The 12,123-nt window shown below is 34.2% G+C and overlaps 1 long non-coding RNA gene across 1 annotated transcript; it reads right to left on the bottom strand.

The window, feature by feature from the left end:
• Positions 1-10,904: 10,904 nt before the first annotated feature.
• On the bottom strand, positions 10,905-11,429 carry LOC149940520 (uncharacterized). Its single transcript, XR_016481368.1, has 3 exons — positions 11,414-11,429; positions 11,227-11,332; positions 10,905-11,116 (listed from the first exon to the last, which is right to left on the bottom strand). It is a non-coding gene; the product is annotated as an uncharacterized LOC149940520 (long non-coding RNA).
• Between the last annotated feature and the right edge of the window lie 694 nt (positions 11,430-12,123).

The following is a 12,123-nucleotide window of genomic DNA, read 5'->3' as shown; positions in this document are numbered from 1 at the left end:
AGAAGCTTTAATGAATCGAGCACTCGAAAAAATAGCCAGATGTTCATTCGTTAGTACAAGCGCTATTTATCATATTGTAACTATAACGGAATATACAGCATCTTATTATATGAGATTACACAATGTCAGACACGTGCCGAAATGAAATAACTAATGATCCCTGATCTATAATTAACTTAGTAAGCTGTAAACAGAATGCGTTTCTTATCACGTGATAGCTGTGTACTGCTTGGACATTAATTAATGTTTTGAATATAAATAACAAAAGTATATAAAATATTTATGTAGAGACCGCAAAGCCATTGATAAACAATAAACATTAAAGAAAGGTTCGATCCTGCCTACTTCTCTCCAGAAAGATTTGTGCGTTTGATTTCTATGGTGTTGAAGAAAACTTTTTAATAATAAATTCTTCAAATACTGGAGCTCGGGGAAACGGATAAATCAACCGCCAAAATATCAATTAACCATAAAAATTCGATTGAATGATTCGTTATGGATATTATTCACGTCTATTATTATTATTATACCATTTAATATGCAACAAATAAGTTTTTATTCGTATAATTTGGATATAATATAATCAAGAATGTATTTACTTATACTCGAGGACGCAAAAAATAAGACCGCCTCCTTCCCCCCCCCCCTTAGCGTGACGGGGTTAGGGCCTCAACGTGTCCTTCGTTAGTCTTGACATATTCATTCTCTCTGAGAATAAATAAATACATTCTTGATATAATAATGGATATAAAAGAAATGAACGGAAAATTTCCGAGTCCTATGAAATACAAAATATTTTTAAAACATTTTATAAAAACCCCTTTTCCAGAGTTATAAAATTTTGGTTGAGTTTGGAATTTAGAGAAGCTTCCGACTCAAAAAGTGTTTTCATTTAAAAGTAGGAATTTTATGTTATTACCACAATCTAGAGTCTGGGTGCCGTTCTTGCATTGAATGTTTCTCACTTGAATTTTTTTATTTTTATTTAGACATTGTGCCTTACCATCAGAGTACAATTTGAAGTCTAATTCGGTCGCGTATCCTGAGGAAGGGTGGCGCCCAAGTTTTAATCCTTCAACTTAGGATGGTATTTTATATATCTAACGATAGGTAATCACATACCCTCAACAGCTTTGTATTGGTTTGCCCACCCGCGTATCCTGAGGGTGGGTTGTGCCCACCCTTTGACATAGTATGGTAAATTATATATCAAACAATAGGAAATCACATGGGCTCAACAGCTTTTTTATTAGTTTGCCCACCCGGGTCTCCTGATGGTGGCGACATCCATTCGTTAACTTAGGACGGCAATTTATATATCAAACGATAAGAAATCACGTGGCCTCAACAGTTTTTGTATTAGTTTGCCTACCTGTGTCTACTAAGGGTGTAGGGGTTTGCCCACTCGAATACACTGATGTGGAACTAATATTACGGCCTGGGCCGACTTGTTTAAGATATTCCCTAAAGATTGGAGTATCTTTCCTATGTTCTTGGTCTTATCTGCGAATCTTAAAGCATGATATCTTATCTAAACTATTTAGAATAATAAAGACGCGATAAAGAAGAACAAAACTTTTGTTGCTAACCAATGGGGAACAACAAATTGTAATTGATTCGATAGTTGCTTACCAATCAATTTTATTGCGAGATTTTCAGTTGGCCATGTAATGCAATGTAATTTTTAAATGACTTTTAATTATATTCAAGCAAATGTCACAAGATTAATATATTCTCTAAAGTCTTGTGTGTCTTTCCTATATTCTTTGTCTGAATTAATCTTGGCTGCTTGCTGAAAAAACGACAGTACATTATCGAGTGGCTCGTCCAATATTTCGGCGATTTTCTCTACTTCGTGTTGGGCGTCAGAAGGCAGGGGATCGTCGTTATCAAAATGACGGGCTAAGACTAATTTTCTGTGGAATTCGCTACTGGAATTTTCCTTACATCTAATTATTCTAAAATGATCCTAATTCAGAGGACATGATATCAGAAAGTCTATTCTTTTATAAGTAATTTTGTACTAATCATTTGGTACGAATGGCCAACAAGTTAATATCATGAATCCTCTGAAATTTTCCACAGCTCCGCCGAGATAGATCATGTACTGATATCGCATTGGCTCTTTTCTGTGCTGAAAACCATCCGTACGAGTTATTTGGACGTAATTTTTGTCTCTTAATTTCCAGAATTAAATTTGGTTCAACGGAGATCGACATTCCGAAGCGTTGCTTTCTCGGAACAAACTGGGTTTCACAGAAATCAACGGTACTTCCACGAATATAAACGCAACTTCACCGGCAACATTGCATTTGATAGCCTGCTCAGAATATATAGGCAATTACTGATATCGGGATACGCAGAATTGAGCTTGAATTTCATGATTTCTCTAGAAACGAGTGCTCTGTAGACGCAGGAAGCGTTGGTCACGTAGACTTTACAGTCCAAATCCAAATTGGAAATGAAGCGTTTAAATGACTCGTCTTGGTTTTGGTAATCCTCGTACAGCTGACAGATTCCCCTCATTTGCATATTCTAGTTGCCATTATGCCGCAAACTTCGGAGTACAGTTGTTGTAATTCCAATTATTTAACGAAAGTGCTTTTTCAGCACTGCCCCACCAATTCGGTTGTGGAATACGATCAAAACCATATTCTTTCGTTAATTTATAAATTTCTTGAAGAAATATAATTTGTGTTAAGAACTGGTTATTCAGCGTATTTGAAATTGTTTTTCAAAATATCACATATGCAATATTTAATTGTCTAAAATTTTATGGTTTTCATTTATCATAACTTACTTTTCGTGGCTTATTTTCCAGTCTGTCTAGACCTTTTAAAAATAAAGGTATTTTCAATTCAATAAACAAAGGTAGGTTCGCACCCTCTTTTCCACGTAAGGAGCAAGTTTTAATGAATCGAGCACTCGAAAAAAGCCAGATGTTCATCCTTCATGTACTTTCATTAGTTCATGCGCTAATTGTCATAACGTAATTATAACAGAATATAGAGCACCTTATTATATGAAATTACAGGATATCATCCACGTGCGGAAATGAAATGACTAACGATCCCTGATCCATCATTAACTACTTGTTAGTAAGCTGTAAACAGAATTCGTTTCTTATCACGCGATAGCTGTGCACTGGCGTGCCATTAATAAATAATTTGAATATAAATAACTAAAGTATATAAAATATTTATGTAGAGACCGCAAAGCCATTGATAAACAATAAACATTAAAGGAAGAGCTAGTCCATCCAGTCTACTTCTCATAAGTAAGATTTGTGCATTTCATTTCTATGGACTCCAGGCGAGGGTCGGACACTCATAAAAATGCAGAGGTAAATCGAAAAATTAACGAAAACATCCGGATATGGTTTTTTTTTTAAATCTTGAGTTTTTAACAAATCATCTGCCGAAAAAAATCCACAATCTCCAAATTTCAAGAAAAAATAGACAAATCTACCAATTTACACATCCACATATCCGCTGCAAATACCAATACTTTGATTTTATAATTACAGCTAGATTTTTAAAAAATCATTTAAAAAAATACAAAACCGTGGATTTTTTAAAAATACATCGATATATTAAAAAATACCCAAATTCACAAATCTACAAAATTGAAGAGAAAATTCGACGAAAATTACATATCCGTTGATTTGAATAAAATACAATTGTATTCTTGAAAAATCGATAACTACAGTAAAAATCTACTGGATTTGCAAATCACATACATTTCTTTCTAAATGTCCGACCACTCCGCTCTAGGTCTGATACTTATTTCAGTCTGAAAACCTTCGGTAGCGCTTTTTAAAAATTTCATGTGGTACGTGTTATCAGGGCTAATCAAATAGGGGCATAGACGAAGAACCCGTTCTTCGTCTATGATAGGGGCGTCTGAAGTCCAAACGATTTTTTTAATATTTTTTTAACTAAAGAAAGTACCACAATAATAATTAATGCAAAACCATGAAATTAAGATTAATGTAATTAATCAAGATAGTCTAATGGCCATTCTTGGAGTGAAGTGTTGAGCCATGGATTAAAAAAAACTAAGGATGTTCAGCAGAGCTAGATATCTCTACTAAAAGAAGTGTAGCTAGGTGTCCCGAACTTGTATATGTCATCCCCTTCCTACCCCCCTTTTACTGCGGCAAACGGAAAAGGAATTCTAAATACGGCACCACCTTTCGTTTATTCACGGCACCAAATTAACGCCGTCACGTCGTGCTCTCGTAGCGTGTTTGAAATATAACGGTTTTTATTTTGTATTTACAGATGAGCCAACCCAGCCAAGGCTTAATGTAATTTCTAAATTAAATGCCAATTTCGTAATTGAAAGGCTTACCCGATGATAAATCGAAATAGGAAATTTCTTTGGCATCGTTTGATGAAGACAAATATAATGTTTCATAATTATAATTCGAAAACATCATCAATTTTAATCATCTACGTGGTAACCGTTGATAAACATTCGTCTGCTCCTCCGCTCTAGCCTAGGTCACATATGTGACGCAGCAAAAACAATATTGCAAATAACTTTATCTTGCGTATAGCTCTAGGTTCATATCAGTAAGACAATCTCCGATCCTGGTATTAGGGAATAATTACTTTTTCTCTTTGTGGAAATACAACATCATTGATCTTATCTTTTACTTATTATAATTTTGATATTCCCGTTATACACAACAGAAATGGATATTGACAAACTGATAGACTGAATAGAGAGCATTTCAATTGGATTATTGAAGGAAATCTAAAAGTCAATTTGTATATTTTAATGGTCACATGAAGTCCTGGCTATTATATTAGATTGGCACAGTTTTTCGTTGCTACCAAACTTACTACAGTTGAAATGAAAAGTGCTTATTGGCATTAATCTAGCAGAGTCTTACGCTAGAAGTGAAGTGAAGAGAAGCACATTGTGAAAAACTAAATGAAAAGAGACTTAAAACGGTTTTAAAATTCACAATATATTTATTTAAAAATCCAACGTTTCGGAGGAACCGTTCCTCCTTCTTCAGGGATTTTTACAAGTCTGACAGTATAATGGAAAAACTTTGGGACGAAAAAATATTTATGCGCTTTATACATATAGTGGCTACTGTTCTTTAGCCGCGAGCGTTTTTTCTCGAAGGCGAGTCGACCGGCGAGTCTTACGCTATCCTAAGACGTGTATATTTTTGTCAACGAACCCCAAGGACAAGTCCGTGGAATAATTCATTGACCTTTGAGCCTTGTTAATTCTGAAATTATAGAGTTTACTTTCTCCACCAGCAGACAGTGTCAACGCCATTTCAATTCTCCACAAGAAGAAATGGTCTAATATGAAGAACAACCACTAACAATCTCGAGGACGCCAAAGAGACGTTGATAAGAAACAGCCCAATTAACAATATAAGAGGCAACCAACGAAATTTTAGCATGGTATGATCCAGTACACTCACTAGCTGAGGCTGAATCATGACTGTGCATTCATTGATTCCAGATGACTGAAGTGCATTCTAAGAAATTACCGTAACCGAACGGTTATTACACAGTTAAATTTACAGTAATACGATTGTTTCAAATTGTGCCGTTAAATAAACTGTCAAATTAATGTTGTGCTATTTAATAGTAATCTGACATTGAAAATTACAGTGAAATGAAACTTAGATTTTTTACCGTTAAATTAACTGTCAAATTAATGTTGTGATATTTACCAGTAATCTGATAGTAAAAATTACGGTGAAATGAAACTTGGGTTTCTTTACCGTTAATTTAATGGTCAAATTAATGTTCAGCTACTTAACAGTAATCTGATGTTTAAAATTACGGTAAAATAAAAGTTGGATTTTTGTACAGTTAAATTAACGGTAAAATTTTTGTTATGCCATTTAACAGTAATCTGACATTTATAATTACGGTGAAATGAAACTTGCAATTTTTACCGTTAAATTTATGTTGAAATTAATGTTAAATGCTACTTAACGGTAATCTGATATTTAAAATTACGGTGAAATGAAACTTGCATATTTACCGTTAAATAGACGCTTCAATAAAACATCTCCAAGGAAATTGCCCAGAAGAAATATTTCCGAAGCCAGGACCTGCAAGACGTTGTTTATATAGTGAGACAATCTCTCATTGGTGGCTGACCCCCTGATGACGTCATCATAATTTTGTGACTGTATATAGCAATTACCGTTAGTCCTATCCAAAATATGCATACCGATGTTGTAGAGTATATTATTTCCTTCAAATTGATATACGATACACTAACGTCGGATAACATGTAAATGAGATACGAGCGTTTAAAAATACGAAGGTTAGGTCATCAGGTGGGGGTCAGCAACCACTGAGAGATTGTCTCTCGGCGGTTTTTAGAACCTCACTATGCAAAATTTGGTACTTGTAACCGGAAGTGAAATATTTTGAAAAAAAACTGAAGCTAACGCCACGGACTACTAGTTGACTCTTGCAGTACTACCATAGCAAGGATGCTATATTTTAACAAATGTAATCCTTTAATTTAAAAAGAATACATAATTTTGAACAAGAAAAAAGTTCATAAATCGAATTAGAGCGGCCACAGAAATCTCATAATCTGGCAACACTGCTCGTGAAGAAAACCAATTAGCGTAAACGGTGTTGCCAATGTGTGGTAATTTTTTTTTGGCTGAGTGGGCTATAGGAATTTTTAGGTGAAAATTATTAATATTCTGGGAATTGTTTTACCCTAAAAAGGATTTCACCTTTTTTTGGAATAAAAAGTAAACTATTTCCAAAAGTTATCTAGTTTATCTATTACATATGGTCTTCAGATTTTTGTATTTTGTAAATCATTTTTGAAATTTATTTATTTTTTTGTTAACGCTAATAATATTTGGTATGTTTCGGCTGACTTTTGGGAGATAGCGTGGCTAAAATCGTTTTGGGGGGTTTGGTATGGTTGAAAATTTTGTAACTCCAGCGTAAAGCAGAGTTTCGAGACAGTATTATCTTGCATCATGCATTTCGATATTTTCAAGCTGGTTTCGAGGCGTACTACAATTTCAACTGTGTAGTACCATAAGTAACACAATAACAATAGGTATGACAATTATCGAGATTTACAACGGGACAATCAAGATTTTTATCAGCACAGAGCCCCCTAGTGTTTAAAACACCTAAGCCGAAATATCTGGTTTCTGATAGATCGGGGAAATATTACGCCAAGCAGTACTATATTTGAACTACGCCTATCATTTTCGAATTTAGCGGGAAACCGACTAAGCTACTAACCAAAGATACGTTACGTAGTGGCATACCTAGACCCTTTGACGCCCGAGGCGGATCACGAATCCCCCCCTTCCAATTTTCAAAAGAGCCAAAACGCAATGTAAAGTATATTGGGTGCGAGCTCCTAATTCAGGACACTTTCTGTAAAAAGCTTATAGAAATAAATATTCAACATAAACCTGGAAAATAAAAGGCTTAACGTTAAGAAAAACTCTTCTTTGAGAAGTAAACGAAATTTAAAAAGGCTCACATGATCATTTTTTACCATTTTGACCACTCGCAACGCAAACTGACCGTTGTTGCCCATTTTGAACACTCGCAACCCAAACTGACCATTTTTGCCCATTTTGACCACTCGCAACCCAAACTGACCATTTTTGTCCATTTTGACCACTCTTACCCCAAACTAATCATTTTTGACCATCTTGAGCACTCCAGCTAGGATCAAATTTGAACCAAATTTCACTTTGAATGACCGTTTTTACCCAAGGTCGAAATTTCATAACTTTGCAAAGGGAGGACCCTCTGGTGTCAATGAAATTACCATATAAAATTCGGTAAGGAATTTCTGAATTACATCCGCTGTGTCCCGAATTAGGAACCTTTGTCCCGAATTGGGAACCCCTACATGTGTTGTTAATTGGGTTCCCATTTTAAATTGAAATGTTTTGCAACGAAATTTAAGCATTATTACACCCAGAAACATTTGTACTCAATCTTCAAAGTATTAATTTACCAAAAACATCCCGTTTTTTAAAAAAATGCCTGATTAGGGAGCTCCCACCCTAAATAAATAAACTAACTTCTAAAAATTGTAACACATTTTTTGTACAAAAATACTAAGAATCGGCATTCATTTTTAACGTTAACAATTACTAAAAACGCTAAATTGTTTTCTTCAATGAAAAATGCCGCTGGGGGGACGCCCCCTCCACCCCCCTCTAGGTACACCACTGATGTTACGTCGTTTTTAACAATGAAATTTAAATAGATGACACTGACCACTTGGAATTATCTCGAACTCTATGACTAAGTGTCCATAATCTCTCAAGCTATTTTATTTCACAATTTTATTACCCTTTTTCGTTGTATGTATATTGTTTTTGCTTATTGACTGTACATATCTCATTCCTCACTGTCTTGACGTGATGGGTCTCTGACCTTTTGTTGAGCAAATAAAGAACTAAAGAACTAAAGAAGTGACATTTGATATTTAATTCTGTGATATTTTTTATGTAAGCTAGTTTTTTTTAAAAGCAAGAAATTGTTAAAGGTAAGAGATATTTTTCATAGCGATAATTAAACCAAAAGGGAGTTAACAGTCCATAGCTTTGGCCATGGCCGCTATGTTGGGTTGAAATTTGTTATCAATAGGTCTTAGCATTGGTGACGTTGGCCTACGTCACACTGTGAGCACTTTATTGGAAATATTGGTTCACAAAGCTACTAATGGATGTTATTCATATTTCCTCCAAGCGGCGGATATTAGGAACTGATGAAGGAAATCGAGGAAGCGGACAATATTTTAACAAAGTTTCCTGGCATCTGCTTGATCTAATTTATTTACTTCCAAAAAAAATGTATGGCAGCCTTGCTTCTCAGTCATTGAAAAACCAGGTTGCCAACATAGAAAACAGAAGGTAAAATACCAGATTTGGAAAATAGTGGAAGTCCTCGCCCCCTGGGGCTAATGGATTTTGAAAAATAGGGGCTCTTAAAATAAATAATTTTTAAAATAAATTAAAAAAAAATTTAACGGAAGTCTGTGATATACTTGCTTGTTAGAAAATAATTAAGTCACAAGTGTAAGAATGTAAAAAGCAAACGTTTCAAAATTAAAGTCAATGAAAGTTTCCTTAAGTAACGTAACCCATAATGTAAAATTTAATAAAAGTTCTGCTACTGCATGGAGGCCAATTAAAATAAAATAAAATTTATTTTCGGTAGCTTTCGGACCGCGTTCCTTCGTCAGCCGTTATTATTATTGTAATAACGGCTGACGAAAGACCGCGGTAAAAAAGCTACCGAAAATAAATTTTATTTTATTTTAATGGGCCTCCATGCAGTAGCAAAACTTTTATTAAATTTTACATTAAGATATTCAACCATGGAACAAAATTTTAGTATTTATTATTAACGTAGCCCATTTTTATTCTCCCTATTTAAAAAAAAAAATCCCCATTTCACTCCCCCTGGGCCAGAGGTCCTCAATAAAAATCGTTAAGGGGGTGGTAAAAATATCGCTATTTCCAAGTATGGTAACAAGAACGATTTTTGCAATGGCGGAATGCCCGCCGATTAGAACCGTAGCTTTGGCTTTACGAAAACGAATCCGCCGAAGGAGGCCTTTTCCGCTAGTTTTGTAGCTTAAAAAGTCTACCATTGTTCTAGTTATTTTCTGATTTCTATGGTTGCCATACATTTATGAAAAACCAGTTAAACAACAAACCTGTCTAGTAGTCATGTTAAATTATCGTCTGCTACTTCAATTTCCTTCAAAATCAGCAAAATAGGAATAATGTACGTCCAGTGAAAAGTAACTTTTCTTTAAGCTTTAACGGTATCAAAAATCAAGATTACTCTTAAAAAACACACCAAAGCCAGCGACACGCTAATAAACGGTACTGAATTCATATTTATAGCCAATTCTTGTTGCGTTGCGAAGGTGAAAATGTTATTAGGGTTTAAATAGAGAGGGTAAAGTCGCTTCGCTACTGAGAGGCGTCTCTCGTTCAAAAATTCGTATTTATTTTTTTCGTCGAAAATGCCCATAGGATCCGAACGTTTGATGGCGCTGCAAGCGTATCCGGAAGTCCTAGCGCGCGATTCAATATTCAGTTTAGTACGACGCAAAAATTGATTCGTTTTTAATTTACATTTTAAGTAGATTTTAAATGTTTTAAATATGCCTGGACCATTGTGTTCCGCCGTAAATTGTTCTAATACGAAAAAAAAGAATTCTCGATTATCATTTTTCAAGTTTCCAAGGGAAAAAGAACGGTGAATACGCGTTTTTTACATAGGTTTATTTTTACTTTAACTTTCTTATTGAAATTTCAGTTCCCTATCATAGTTGGATAATGTAAAAAACGAGAAACTGACAAATAAAACAACGGAATACCTACACTTTAACCATAGGTTTTGCTCTAATCATTTCACTGACGAGTTTTATGAATATTAAAACTAAAAATAGTCTAATACCATCAGCTGTGCCAACAATATTTTATTAACACTACTCATTTTCCAGTACAGTTAGTGAAGTATAAAGAAAAACATCTAAGGGTTCTTAATGTGGTTTAAAAAATTTACTGACAATTAATATACTAAAATGTATAGCATATCCATACGCGACATATGAACATGGGTTGGAAGAAAGCGCGTTGGTCACAAACGCAACACAACCAATTTCAGAGGAAAACACATTGAATGTTCTAGATGAACATAATTACACTTTGTCCAACAGTATTTCATGCGAAAATTCAGAAAATGGTAATTGAAATTTGAAACTGTCTATCTCAATAATAAATAATTTTAATAAATTACATTACTTTAGTTGTTAATCACAATGGTAAAAGAACTTTAGATTTAAACACGCAATTGTCATCATCTTCTAAACACATTCGAACAGAGCATATGCAATTCAATTGAAAGTCCAAATCTACTTAAACAAAATGTCCTTAGCTATATATCAGGATATTTAATCCATCGCTGTTTTTCCAACCACCAATGCTCCTCTTGCCTCAGCCAACTCAAAAAGAAAAATCCAATTATTGATCCTACAAATGTGCTCTCCTTCTTCAAGTTTTTCAAAACAACAAAGAACTCTTCTTTTGGTAGCCTTATAGTACCTACTGACAATTTTTTAAAGTTTATTACAGAAACAAATGAGGTATTTGATACTATAGCTTTAAACTACTATCTCACATGCCAATGTCAAAGAGCGTATGGAAAAATTTATTACACGTCGAATTGACAAGACTTGGTTTCAAGCATCAATAGATTCAACATGTCCGACTGTATTTCAAAACATGATAAGTTTCTTCGTTGAGTTTTGCATGCACAGTGCCCTGAAATCTCGATCATGATTACAAAAAGACACAGAAAAGACTGGACAGGAAATTGATGAAGATACAGCACTAAACTCATACCTCATATTCGTCTTTTTTTTAACTACTTCGAAGCTTTATCTTATATATTTATTTCTTATTTATTTTCATTAAGTTATTTGATCTTATTTCATTTCCAATATATTAATTTCTATTGTTATTGTTGTTAGGCCTTGGCTATTTATGTTTCCCATTATTTTAGGCTGTTAAAAAGAATTGACACTTCAATATTCAAATATAATATTTAAAAATATTTAGTTGTACTTACTTGCGTCATAAATGCACATGAAACAACCATTTCACATTTTATTTAAATTTTTTAGTATCAGAATTCAGAAATAAGAAAATAATCGGTTCCATATTGCGGATGTAACAAAAATCTTCTAAAAAAATTTAACTAACGACACCCTGTAGCACCCTGGTAGTGGGATCCTGAACTTCATTTGTAATTTCTTCTATTCGCGCGTGCGTCAAAAACTGGTAACGAAATTTTAACATTGCGGGAATAGGAAGAGACGCCTCTCAGTAGCGAAGCGACTTTACCCTCTCTGGTTTAAACGACTTACGTTAGTACAATAATTTGATTTTCGGGACCTGGCAGCACTGCCTCTCGTGTTATTTTTACTCCTCAAAAATTGGCAACACTGAATGTGATTAATTAACACACATAACACCTTGAAGTTTTCTGTGCTGTGTGGCTATTTCAAATTAAGGTAATCATCGTGATTTCAATTTTTAAATACATATTTGAT

This window comes from Leiobunum rupestre, chromosome 6, assembly GCF_980474605.1.
Source record: "Leiobunum rupestre chromosome 6, qqLeiRupe1.1.hap1, whole genome shotgun sequence".
Lineage (NCBI taxonomy): Eukaryota > Metazoa > Arthropoda > Arachnida > Opiliones > Sclerosomatidae > Leiobunum > Leiobunum rupestre.
This window is presented reverse-complemented; position numbering and strand designations above follow the sequence as displayed.